The 12,580-nt window shown below is 47.3% G+C and overlaps 1 protein-coding gene across 3 annotated transcripts in view; it reads right to left on the reverse strand.

Moving 5' to 3' along the window:
• The window catches only part of VPS37C (VPS37C subunit of ESCRT-I), a 29,885-nt gene extending 26,669 nt beyond the window's left edge, over positions 1-3,216 (reverse strand). Inside the window, exon 1 of one of the 3 annotated variants that reach the window (XM_068556393.1) lies at positions 3,173-3,216. The gene's annotated coding sequence lies outside the window, so the exon portion shown is untranslated. Of the gene's footprint in view, positions 1-2,916; positions 3,002-3,172 lie in introns of those variants that run through there. The other 2 variants (XM_068556392.1, XM_068556394.1) reach the window with 2 other exon arrangements.
• Positions 3,217-12,580: the final 9,364 nt, after the last annotated feature.

Here is a 12,580-nt window from a genome sequence, read left to right on the forward strand (position 1 = left end):
TATTCTGGATATCAATCCATTAGCACTAAATTGTTTTTAAGTTGGATTGGCTATATTATAACAAGACAAAGTAGATTTCAGAGCAAAGAACACTATCAGGGATTAAAAGGGTCATTTCATGATAAAGGAGGTCAATTCATCAAAAGGACATAACACCCCAAAATGTTTATGTATGGAACAGTAAATTAAAACGATTCAAAGCATACAAAGTACATCCTCTGTTTACAAAGAGATTAAATTAGAAATCAATGTTCACTGGACAGAGGAAGAATAAAGTAACAGCATAATGCTGACTTTGCCTCTTTCACTACTTCTAATTCTGTCCAGGAGGGAGCAGATAAATTAGCAGTACTTAACATGTCTTCAATGCTAGGCATAACTGACCTGGGTTATCTGTTTGACTTCCATGGTTCAGTGTCCCCTCTCCTCCCCTGTCTGGCCCATCCTAAGCCCCAGGGACTCCACTTGTCAGCTCCAGCTAAATCACAATAAACAAAGCTGTTTGGTATTTGCTCAAGCCTTTGACGTAAACCAGTGAAAGGGGAGAGAAACGCAGTGGAGGAAACACCTGCTAAATAAACATGCCTTTAAAGCTCCCAAAACCTCACAGACCTTTGCCTTTACGGAGATCTCTCTGTCAAGGGGCAACTATCCAGGAACGAACTGGAACCTTCTGAAAACTCCAGACTCTGAGGAGAAACTAAAAGAATTTCCGAACAGAGATCCAATCGGATTAAAACAAGGTCTTTGCTGACCTGATTAGGTCAGTCTGGAAAAACCCTACTAGGACTGGCCAACAGGGTTCAAGAGATGATTCATACAGCTAGCTACCCCAATGCCCTGTTTTTTTCTTTTTAAGACACCAAGTGTACTTGAACATTTGTTTTTGTTTTTTTAATTAATTTATTTATTTTTGGCTGTGTTGGGTCTTCGTTTCTGCGCGAGGGCTTTCTCTAGTTGCGGCGAGCGGGGGCCACTCTTCATGGCGGTGCGCGGGCCTCTCACTATCGCGGCCTCTCTTGTTGCGGAGCACGGGCTCCAGACGCGCAGGCTCAGTAGTTGTGGCTCACGGGCCTAGTCGCTCCGTGGCATGCGGGATCTTCCCGGACCAGGGCTCGAACCCGTGTCCCCTGCATCGGCAGGCAGACTCTCAACCACTGCGCCACCAGGGAAGCCCCCAATGCCCTTTTAACGGCAGATTAGCAAATTACACAGCAATAAGCAAAAAAATAACAAGATGCCTTAGAAATAATTTCACTTCCAAGCTCAGCAAATCTACAAACTCCTTAAGGCAGTGCTTCCCAAACTTGCCTTACAGTAAGAATCACCCAGTGCAAGTGTTAAAAATACAAATTCCTGGGTCCCTCTCCAGAATCTAAGCAAGAATATCCAGAGATGAGGCTCTGTATCTCTAACAAGCATCACAGATGATTCTTAACATCCAGCAGATACATTAGCTTGGAAATAAGACGGACGGGTTAAAAATCCCAACTTGGCCGTTTACTGGCTGTAGCACCCTACCTAACATCTCTATTACCCACTTACTTCATCTGCAAAATCGGCTCACCATCTACCTTGAGTGTTCCCAGAATCCAGTATGTTCACAAAGCCCCCAGAACACTGCCAATAGCACATGGCAGCCAAGCAAGAAGTCAGAGCTTTTGCTACCTTAAAAACAAACAAACAACAAAAACAGAAAAACACAGCCACCAGAAGCTGCCCAGATGAAATCTACAAAGAAAAATTTCTACCTAACGGAAACTACAAAGGCACCAAGCCAGATTTCTCAGATAATCTAGGAAAAAAGCTTTTCTGGACATTATGACAGCCAAGAACTCTCACTTCAGGGTCCAGTATTTCACTCCAAGTCCTCACTCCCACCCAGAACCAGAGTTCAGGCCTGTACAGGGTCACAGCTTTGGACAACAGACAAAGAAAGTCTTTCCTTTCCAAACCCTTGGTCACCACCACTTCCAGCTCTAGCGCTGACAGTCACAGCCTGACAGTCAGGTGGCAGCATCTTGGGTGCACCAGTAGGAAATGGGACTCCTGGGTAAGAGGCAGGGAGCCAGTGAAGAGGGTGGAAAAGGCCTGAGTCAGCAACAGTACTACTGGGATATTGCTGAAGTGAAGGGAAGTGAGTTTCTGAAGTTTCCAGAGCTAAGAGTGGACATTCCCAGGGTGAGTGAGCCCAGACATTGTGTAGCTGAGAAAGCACTGCCTAGTCTCAGGGACTGAAACCCTGAGGTGTAGAGTCAACTCTGCCAGTAACACACACACACACACACACACACACACACCACTGCTCTCTAAATTCAGGAGGAACCAGGCACACGCTGGAGATTCACAAACACCAATGACCTCTGTACCCAGCAGGCCCAGAACTAGGGAGTGGTCAGTGATGCTGTACAGCCCAAGTCCGGGTCCAGAATAAAGGATAAGAACAGAATCTAGGCTGAAAAGCCACAACCTCACTGCCCTGGAGAAAGGGTATAGCCCAGAGAGTTAAAAGACCAGAGCGTCCCTCAGACCCCATTCTGCCGCTGGACTCCCTCTGGCAAGTCAGACCCCATTCTTAGGCTGTTTCCCCGCCTATACATGGGCAAACTGGCTCTAACGTCACCAGAAGTGTGACCAGCAGGGCGCTCAAGTACGGGGTAGAGGGTGAAAGGTGGCGGTGAGGTGGGGGGGGTAGTGGAGGCGCGACGTGCGCGGGGAGCTCGGGCATTGCCTCCCTCCTTCCCGCCTTCCCATTGCGAGCGGCAGGGGCTCCGGCCCTCCGCTGGAGTCACGCGCCCCTCGCGCCCAATCACCAGCCTCTGCCAGGTGAAGCGAGCAGGCGGAGGCGCGCCGGGAGCAACTGCCAGCGCCGCCCCCATCCCCGTCCTTGCCCCTCCCCGGGCCCCTTTCACCTACCCCTGCCGCAGCCGTCGCCGCTAACGCCGTCGCGGGTTAAATCGCAGCCGGAGCCCACACTTCCGGGGTCCACGAGGCCCGCCCCCTCCCGCCGGATGTGACCCCCCCCCAACGTCCGGGCGCTGGGAGCTGGGGTCCACGCCACTCGTCCCGCAGCACGTTGTGTGCGCCAGGGGCCTCTGAGTCACCCCGACACCGTCGCCCGGTCCCCCCCCCCCCCACACACACTCTCGCTGCCACCCGGGACCACACCTACGGGAAGGCCCACGAGATCCCTCCAGCGCTTGGTGGAGCCTGGCCCCGCCCCTCGCAGGCCATTGCCCCGCCCCCAGAGGGGACACCGCCCATTGGGCGGAACCCAAGCCGCCCTGTGCGAGTGCGCCTGCGCAAGCGTCTGCCGATTCTCTGGTAGGCGGGAGAGGGTCTCCTTTATTAAGAGAGCTCGGCCTTGGGGGGTGCTGCTCAAAGTGGCCCAAAGGAGACCCGAAAGGAAACAAATGGAATCCCAGCACCGAGGGACTCCCTAGATGGTCTGAGCTGAGACTGCGAAACCCCCAGGCCGGGGCTGGAGTGATCGCAGTCCTAAGTGTCCCCTGGCCAACAGCAGTGGCTGTCAGTCTGGAACTGACTGGCGAACAACACTTGAGTAACTTCCCGAAAAGTAACCTGTTTCCCGAGACCCTAGGTTACATTTAGTCCATTCTGTATGGGTAGTGCTTTAAAAATAACAGATGGCCTTAACCATCCTCACTTGCGCAGAATCATGAGGCCGGTGCCTTGAAGCAAGGGCCTGATGCTAGCGCTCTCTTCTCTAGGCAGTTTGTACTGGGCAACCAGGCCTGGAGATGAAGCCCATTCCCCGTCTGCCTCTCAGCAGCGTCCATAAATTGCAGCTTTGTAAAAATGGGACCCCCGGAACGAGAGCTTCTTAGACCAAGGAAACCGTGCCACCCAAATTCAAAACCTTATTGGGATGTTGAATTAAGACCATCGTCTCTAGTAACAGAAACCCAACTCAAACAGCTTCTGCAAAATGGAAATTATTGGGTCACATAACAATAAAATCCACGGGTGGTGATAGTGCCAGGAACAGCAATATTCTAGGTCTCATTCTTCTTATTTGACTCTGTTCTTTTTTCTTTGTGTTAACACTCTTTCAGTCTCAAATTTCTATTTCACATTCTAGAGAGAGTGGATCTGATTGGCTAAGATAATCACCGTTGCGCCTATTGGGCAGAGTTTACTCTTTCTTGCCTCCTCATAGGCTGCCAGGCCTCCTAAGAATTAACGGCCATTGGGTCAGGTGATCACCCTTCTCCAACGAGAGGTCACCTGTTAGACCATGGAAGGGATCAGTGAGGAAAGCAGTCTCAAGGTACTGACCCTTCTGAGACACCAGTAACTCTTTTGAGGGATGCCATGGCTGGTTTTACAAACATTTCGCTTTGAACATAATGTCAGAGTGGCTCCCATTGACAGCAGCTGCCAGAAAGCTGGGCTGAAACTGTTTCTAGAGGATGAGGAGGGCGAGGGCAGATGACCTTAACCTTTTGTTATAAACCCTTTTGTGCTATATAATTTTTAATCCTGTATTTATATTACTTTGGGGGTAAAAAATTAGAAGACCCTACTGATGGATTAGCTTGAGTTTATATTCAGCAGTCCTTTCACTTACTGGTACTATGTTGGACTGTGGAATGTGGGTGCAATAGCTGGAGCTAGAGTAGTCATCTTGAACCATGAGGCAACCATGAGACAAGAGGCCATACCTGACCACACAACAAAATAGAAGGAGCTTGAGTCCTGACACCATGGAGCCCCATGCCCCATGACACTGCTGGATGCCCACCTCTGGATTTTTACAGGAAAGGGAAATAAACCACCTTTGTAAGCCACTGTTGTTTTAGGTTTCCTATCACTCACCTCCTTTAGGTCTTAGACTCCACTTTTGGAAAGCCCTTCTTGTACCCCCAAGACTGGGTAAGTGTCCACCCTTGTATGTTCTTCAAACAACCAACATTTTTTTCCTTTCTTAGCATTTACTACATTTTTCTGTAATTGAACATTCACTCCCTCTAGATAGCAACTTCTATAAGGACAGGCAAAGACTATTTTATACATCTCTTTATGCAGATCCTAGAAACTCCTAAAACAATGACAATAATAACTTATGAATGTGACAGACACAGTGATTCCACTGAGGGTGTTGAGAGGAAATGACAAACTGCTCTCTGAACCAGCTGGGTCACTGCCAAGTCATCTTAGGGTGGGGCAGGGGGAGGGTGATACTTGCCCTTCTGAATAACTAAAGATAGAGAATTAGGGCAAAGGAGGGGGGCGGGGAAATATGGCAGGAGATTCAAGTCATCTGAGGCAGGTGGTATTAGAAAAAGTTGCTCTTCCTACCTTGTTTCTTCCTATTTTCCACTTCTGGCTCTTTTCAGCTTCCCCTGGCTCTAGTCCCACCCCCTTTGATCCTTGTCCCCTATCACTTGCACCTATGTCCCCATATACCATGCCTCGGTTATACCCAATGTCATTCATGATTCAGAGTGGCCCTCATACATGCAAAAAACGAAAGAGAGAGAAAGAGAAGGCAGCTCCTTACTCTCTTCTCTTGTTCATTCATTCCACATACATTCACTGAATACCTGTACTGCTAAGACCTGTGGACACAAAAGTAAACACACCATCTCCAGCATCAAAGAAGTTACATTCTTGGTTGGGATTTTAGAGGAAACAAGGGATCTCACTATTCCAAGACATCTCAGTCCTTCAGATGACCTTGATCAGGAGCAAAAAACGTTAAAGTAGAAATGGTCATTGTGTTTCTACCCACTTCTAAAAAGTGTTTGTTTAGCTCCTCAGTACTGGATTTCATTATGCTGGTGGACTGAATGGAGAAGTGATGTGAACAAAAGTAAGGATGGCAGACAGGTAGGTCAGAATGTGAGGTAACAAAGACAAGATATTTAAGAAGCTAAGATATTGAGAGAGATTTGGGAACTGAGTTGGAAAAGCAGTTTTCAAAAGAAGTTTGGCCATGTGGTATGTATAACCCCCAATTCAGTCTTCAGGAGGTCTCCAGTGAAGACTTTCTTTTTTTTTTTTTTTTGACTCACAAGTCAGATCCACCTGGCTGATTTCTCACTCCTACTCCCTCCTCCTGGCTCCCACACTATGCCCAGTAGTTTGGCCTGATCAATCCAGAAAGGTTTTGTGTCTCTGAGGCAGAGGCTGGTAGCTGCTTACAGAATTAGCCATTTTTGGGTTTTCCTTAAAAATAGAATGTATTTTGTTATATAGCAATGTGCCCAGTAGCTAAAAGACGGCACTTCCCAATCTCCTTTGCTGTTAGTCATGACTGGTGACTTTGTGATATTAGCAGATGTATAAGAGGGATTTCTTGGAAAGCTGCTTTAAAGGAGCTGATTCAGCTGGGAGATGAGTGTCTTTGACTACCCTGCCTTCTTCTTAAACAGCTGTCTGGATTTCAGATGTGATGGCTGGAACTCCTGCAGTTGTACTGGACCATGAATTGACCTTGGAGGTGGAAACCAGTCAAGTTCTGGATGGCCCACCTCCAGATTTGTTTAAGTGGGAGAAAAAAAAAATCAAGTTTTATCTTGTTAAAGTTATGGTTCTTTTAGGTTTTTTGTAACATGCATCCAAACTTAAACCTGATACTACTATGTGGTTACTCTTGTACAGTTTTATTATTATTATTTTGTTGGGTTTGGTAAATGAATTTATATTTTAAATTTTTCTTTCCTTTATTATTTTATTAAATTTATGCATAAACCACACATATACCTAATCTTGTATAAATGCAGAATTGTGATTACAAACATGCTTTCTTATAGTTTTTGGACTCTTTTTCTTTCTTTCTTTCTTGGCTTGGTTTCCCCACTAATTAACAGCCTAATATATGTCCTCTCATATAGTCTCATCCAAATCCGTATCTGCATCCCAAAAGAGGCTGAGGAGCAGGGTGGGGAGAAGCAAAGAAGAACAAAATATAGGCACATGAATGAAGGGTGGTGGCCACTGTTACTTATCATATATATTCTGTACTAGGGTCACACTGCCCCTGCCCTTCTATGTACCCACCACCCCCAGCTTTGCCATGACCATGGAATTTACCTTGGCCAATGGAATGTGAGTAGAGGTGATATGTCACTTCCAAGTGGAAGCCTTTAAGAACCAGAGTCCAATTTGCCACACACTCCCTTCCCCTGCATCCAGAGGGAGCCTCCATCTGCTTTCCTCCCGAAGAGACTGTGATGAGCAGGGCTCCCTGCCCACCCACCTGAGATGTGAGTGAGAAATAAACCTTAGCTATGTTGAGCCGTTGAGATTTGGGGGTTTTATGTCTTCATAGTGTAACTCAGCTTATCTTCACTGAAATAGGAGGGTATAACAGGCACTCCTAATTGTCTCTTTCTTCATTTGGTAAATAAACCCCTAGTCTAGGGCCACCCAGCTAAAAAGTCCATATACTAGCCTCTCTTTCACCTAAAAGTGCCCCTGTGACTTCATTGTAGCCAATGACAAATGAGTGGAAGCAATTTTATAACCTCTGGTTATGCCGTTTAAGGAAAGGGGCACATCCTGCTTCCCCTTCTCTGTCCTGCTAGCTGGAATGCAGATGTAATGACAGGAGCCGGAGCAGCCATATTAGAACAGAGGTGAATATCACATGTTGAAGATGGCAAAGCAACAGGAAAGAACCGGGTCCCCATCACTGTGGAGCGACCTGTACTATTATTACATGAAGGAGAAATGAAATTATATTTAAGACAGTGTTATTTAGGCTTTGATTACAGCAGTTGAACCTGTAACCTAATACCCATAACCTAATAACTAACCTGTGTGTTAGCCTTGTTTTGACAATTGGAGTCTGGTGGATAGAGACAAGATCTACTTACATGGACTTACAAGTGAGTCAAGTGAGATTCCTGCCCTCTGGAACACGTGGTCTAGTGTGGGTTTCAGAAAATGAAGCAAGGGCAAAGCCACATGGTAGGGACAGCTTCAAGATGCTCTAGGAACAGTTGGGAGGGGAACCTATATCAGTCGGGGTCTCAGTGGGTTGCCTGAAGAAGGGACCATCTTAGGTCAGCCTCCCCAGAAGTAGCGCATGATGCGAGGTTTCATGTACAAGTGATTTATTTCAAAGTTACTCCCAGAGAAACCAGTGAGGGCACAGAGGAAGCAAGAATAAGAAAAGGGATGAAACCAAGCCTGGATGTGATTTCATGCAAGTCTTGGAGAGGGAAGCTCCAGCCTGCTCCCCCAGCGAACTCTGGAATGTAAGTTGTGCCTTCAAAATGCCCTACCCCAAGGATAAAGAGCTGGGCTCTCCCACTCCCACAGGCCCCTACCTCTCAGGCTTCAACTAACGGCCACGCAGTGTCTAGGGGCCCTTGTATTAGATCCTCCAAAGACAAGTCAAAGGGGCCACTAGAAGTAAAACACACCAAAGCTGGGAAAAATGCGATCTCAAATGATGTCAAGGTGTTATGCACCCGCTCTGCCCTCTCCAGCATCACATCAGGAATCCCTGGAGGGGAAAGAGCCCCTTCTGGTCTCTAGAGGAAATCTTTACTTTTTTTCTTTTTTATTTTTTTACTTAATTAATTACTTTTATTTATTTTTGGCTGCGTTGGGTCTTCGTTGCTGCGTGTGGGCTTTCTCTAGTTGCGGTGAGCGTGGGCTACTCTTCGTTGCGGTGCATGGGCTTCTCATTGCGGTGGCTTCTCTTGTTGCGGAGCATGGGCTCTAGGCACGCAGGCTTCAGTAGTTGTGGCTCGCAGGGTCAGTAGTTGTGGCTCATGGGCTCTAGAGCACAGGCTCAGTAGTTGTGGCCCACGGGCGTAGTTGCTCCGCGGCATGTGGGATCTTCCCGGACCAGGGCTTGAACCGTGTCCCCTGCACTGGCAGCTGGATTCTTAACCACTGCGCCACCAGGGAAGCCTTTTCTTTTTTTTAAATTGAATTTTTATTTTATATTGGAGTATAGTTGAGTTACAATATTGTGTTAGTTTCAGATGTACAGCAAAGTGATTCAGTTATACATATACATGTACCCATTCTTTTTTAGATTCTTTTCCTGTATAGGTTATTACAGAATATTGAGTAGAGTTCCCTGTGCTATACAGTAGGTCATTGTTGACTATCTATTTTATATATAGTAGTGTGTATATGTTAATCCCAAACTCTCAATTTATCCCTCCCCCTACCACCACCTTTCCTCTTTGGTAACCATAAATTTGTTTTCGAAGACTGTGAATCTGTTTCTGTTTTGAGGAAACCATTTCTGATGAACCAGGATGAGCCACCAGCTGGAGCAGTGGTGCATTTCACCCCAGTGGAGAGCATCTCACCATGGCATTTAAATCCCTGCCCACCCCACCCCATCCCAACACACACACATGCACAAGTTTTTTAAGAGCAGGATGCAGGAACTGGTGTGATTGTTGATAAAGCGCTTAGTCAAGACAGGCCAGGCTCCATCTCTAGTTTGGGTCCCCTTTGGTGTCACACCGCAGCCGCCCCCACTTTCATCCCCGTTGACCTTGGCATCAGCTGTGCTAAGGCTCCAGGAGGTCAAACAAAGCTCCCCAACCCCTCAGGCCAGCTGGATGTCAGAAGGAAAAAACGGCCTTTCCTCCAAGCAGCCCCCAGACCATCTGGAGGTTAGACAGCCTCCGCCGGCTCCCACTCAGGCCTGGAGGCCCACAAAGCAGCCCATTCATCCCACAGCTGGACAGCCCCGCACAGCGATCACACAGCTGGCAAGAGGCTGACTCACGGCTCCAACTTGCCCGAGTTCCAGTCCCTGTTTTGTCTAAATTCCTTGGTCTAGAGTGACTTTGGCCAAGTTCCTTCAGCTCTCTTGGCCTTGATTCCTCATCTGCAAAGCCAGAGATGGAACCAGATGTTCCCTCAAATCATTACATGACACTGAGGCAGCTCCTAAATCCCGGGCAAGCTCCCCACATAAAGCAGATGTAACAGGTACGAATTTGAGTCCAAAATACATGCTTACCTTTGCCAACTAAAAATTGTCACTCGCCATCTGGCACTACAAGGATGGCGTCACTAGCCACTGAAGTCGCTGACCTTCAACACACCCTGAAAGGAGTTCAGGGTGGAGCTCAGGAATGAGGCACTCTGTGCTCTGGGAAAATTGACAGAACAAGCCTTCAGATAAATATTTTTAGGAAAAGATTTTATGAGCCCGATTTCTTGCATCTTCTCGTATCTAGAAAAGCACTAAAATCATTAACGGAGACGCCTGCTCCTCGTGACTAGCGGCAACCTTCTCCTGACTAGCAGCAAGTCTCTGCCAAAATGTGTGCTTGACTGCACGTACCCCCTTCACCAAAATCACATATATACTAACCTCCTCCCCCCACCCACCTCTTCGGCAAAGTTCCTCAGCGCTATCTGAGAGGCCGTCTCCCAGGCTATAGTCCTCACTTTGCCCCCAATAAAACTTAACTCACAGCTCTCACATCGTGCTTTTTTTTTTCAGTCACCAACTTCATCTAAAACTCATATAGCACTTACCATGAATCGAAGCACCCTACACATATTAACTCATTTGGTTCTGTTATTATCCCCTATTTAAATATGGGGAAAGTAAGGCACAAACAGAGTAAGTAACTTGTCAAGGTCACACAGCTAGTAGATGGCCAAGCTGGGATTTAAACCCAGGCCATCCGGCTCCAGCACTGCATTCTTAAGTGCTATGCTCTGCTCATTCTCATTTTGTAAGCCATGTCATATACCTTTATCTTTAACTCAAGTTCAATTTTCTCTCCCCTCCAGGCCAGAGAGAACTTATATCCCACTCTTTTCACTCCTCCATAGAATCCTTTGAGATTTCCAGACTATTGTGGTGTCCAAAGAAAAAATGAAGGGGGGGGTGTGTGTTTGTGCAGACACTGTGATGTCACCATCAGATCCCCCAGCCGCAAGATGACATACCAGTGCCCTCTGTCTCTGGGCAGGTCACAGAGGTGCCCCTCCCAAGGCCTGGGCTGGAGCAAGGACCAGTCCTAGGGGATCACACCAGCTCCTCTGAAGGCCACATGCTCAGTGATCAGACTACAGTACCCCCCGACCTCTGGTCAGAAGTTCTGCCCCATCCTGCAGACGTGACAGGAGGAGAATGAGCCTCAGTGTGGACCACTCCTCTTTCCCCAGAGAGAGCTTCCTCCCCCTTTCCATCCTGGTACTTACTCTTTCTGCCTATCTCCCCTTTTAACTTCATTTAACTTCGCCTTCCAAACACCAGCAGGGGTGGGAGCTTCCTTCGATGTAGTTCTAGAACACCACAAAGCTTTTAACTACCACCCTCCTCCTGGTCTAGAGTATTACCTCTCCATTCCTTCTTTCCTGCCACTGTGAGAACAGGAAGGATATTAACATTTCCAAACATCACACACACACCCCTATCTCTGCAAGGTGCTTGGCAAACCGTTGGAATAACAATGGTAACTTAAAGACAGAAGTTGTTATCAAATTAAAGTTAAATCTGCCTTCTTCCCTTTTAACCTTTGTACTTGTTCTACTCTGAAAGTTCACCATAGAGTAAGTCTAGTCCTTCGTTTTCATGAAAAACTTTTAGAGTCTTGAGGTGGTTCCTTATACTCCCACCAAAGTCTTGATTCTCCAGCACAAACCCTCCAAAATGTCTGTGCACGCTCCTTCTTCCCACCAAAATGGAGGGTTGGAAGCTAGCAGCCATGACCTTCACTCAGTGTCCAAATGCTCCCCCTGCCCCATTTCTACAGCTTCTGGGTTTTTAAAATATACTTCCTTCCTCTTTAATAAATTTATTTATTTTTGGCTGTGTTGTGTCTTCGCTTCTGTGCGAGGGCTTTCTCCAGCTGTGGCAAGCGGGGGCCACTCTTCATCGCGGTGCGCGGGCCTCTCACTGTCACGGCCTCTCTTGTTGCGGAGCACAGGCTCCAGCCGCGCAGGCTCAGTAGTTGTGGCTCACGGGCCTAGTTGCTCCGTGGCACGTGGGATCTTCCCAGACCAGGGCTCGAACCCGTGTCCCCTGCATTGGCAGGCAGATTCTCAACCACTGCGCCACCAGGGAAGTCACTTCCTTCCTCTTAATGTCTTTCAACTCTTGTATCCTTCTGATGTTTTAGCCTCTCTTTCCTTTTTTCTCCTCCATTCTCTGCAGTCTGACATTTCACTCACCTACTCAAAGATCCCCATCGTCCACAGGATAAATCCCATGCTCTCGAACATGGTATTCAAGGCCCCACCCCGACCCTGGGAGCTGCTCTTCATTCTCCTTTTCTACATTGTCCTGTGCATTATTAGTGCCGTTGTCCAGATTTTCAAGTCTTTGTCCTAAACTCATGCTGGATTACACTTCCATACTCCCTCAAAATTCAATGTGGCCATAGGGCTTGTTTACACCAGTGAAATGTAGGTAGCAGTGACACAGGTCACTCCTGGCAAATGCTTTGATTGTGTCAACTGAAAAAAAAAAAATGCACAACCTAAAAGTTGAGAATTCTGTTTTATTTGGCAGACTTTCTGAGGACTTCACGCCCAGGAGGCAGCGTCTCAAATGGCTCAGAGGGACCACTCTGAAGAGGTACAGGAGGAGCCAGGATATACAGGAGTTTTTGCA

This window comes from Eschrichtius robustus, chromosome 11 (assembly GCF_028021215.1).
Source record: "Eschrichtius robustus isolate mEscRob2 chromosome 11, mEscRob2.pri, whole genome shotgun sequence".
Classification (NCBI taxonomy): domain Eukaryota; kingdom Metazoa; phylum Chordata; class Mammalia; order Artiodactyla; family Eschrichtiidae; genus Eschrichtius; species Eschrichtius robustus.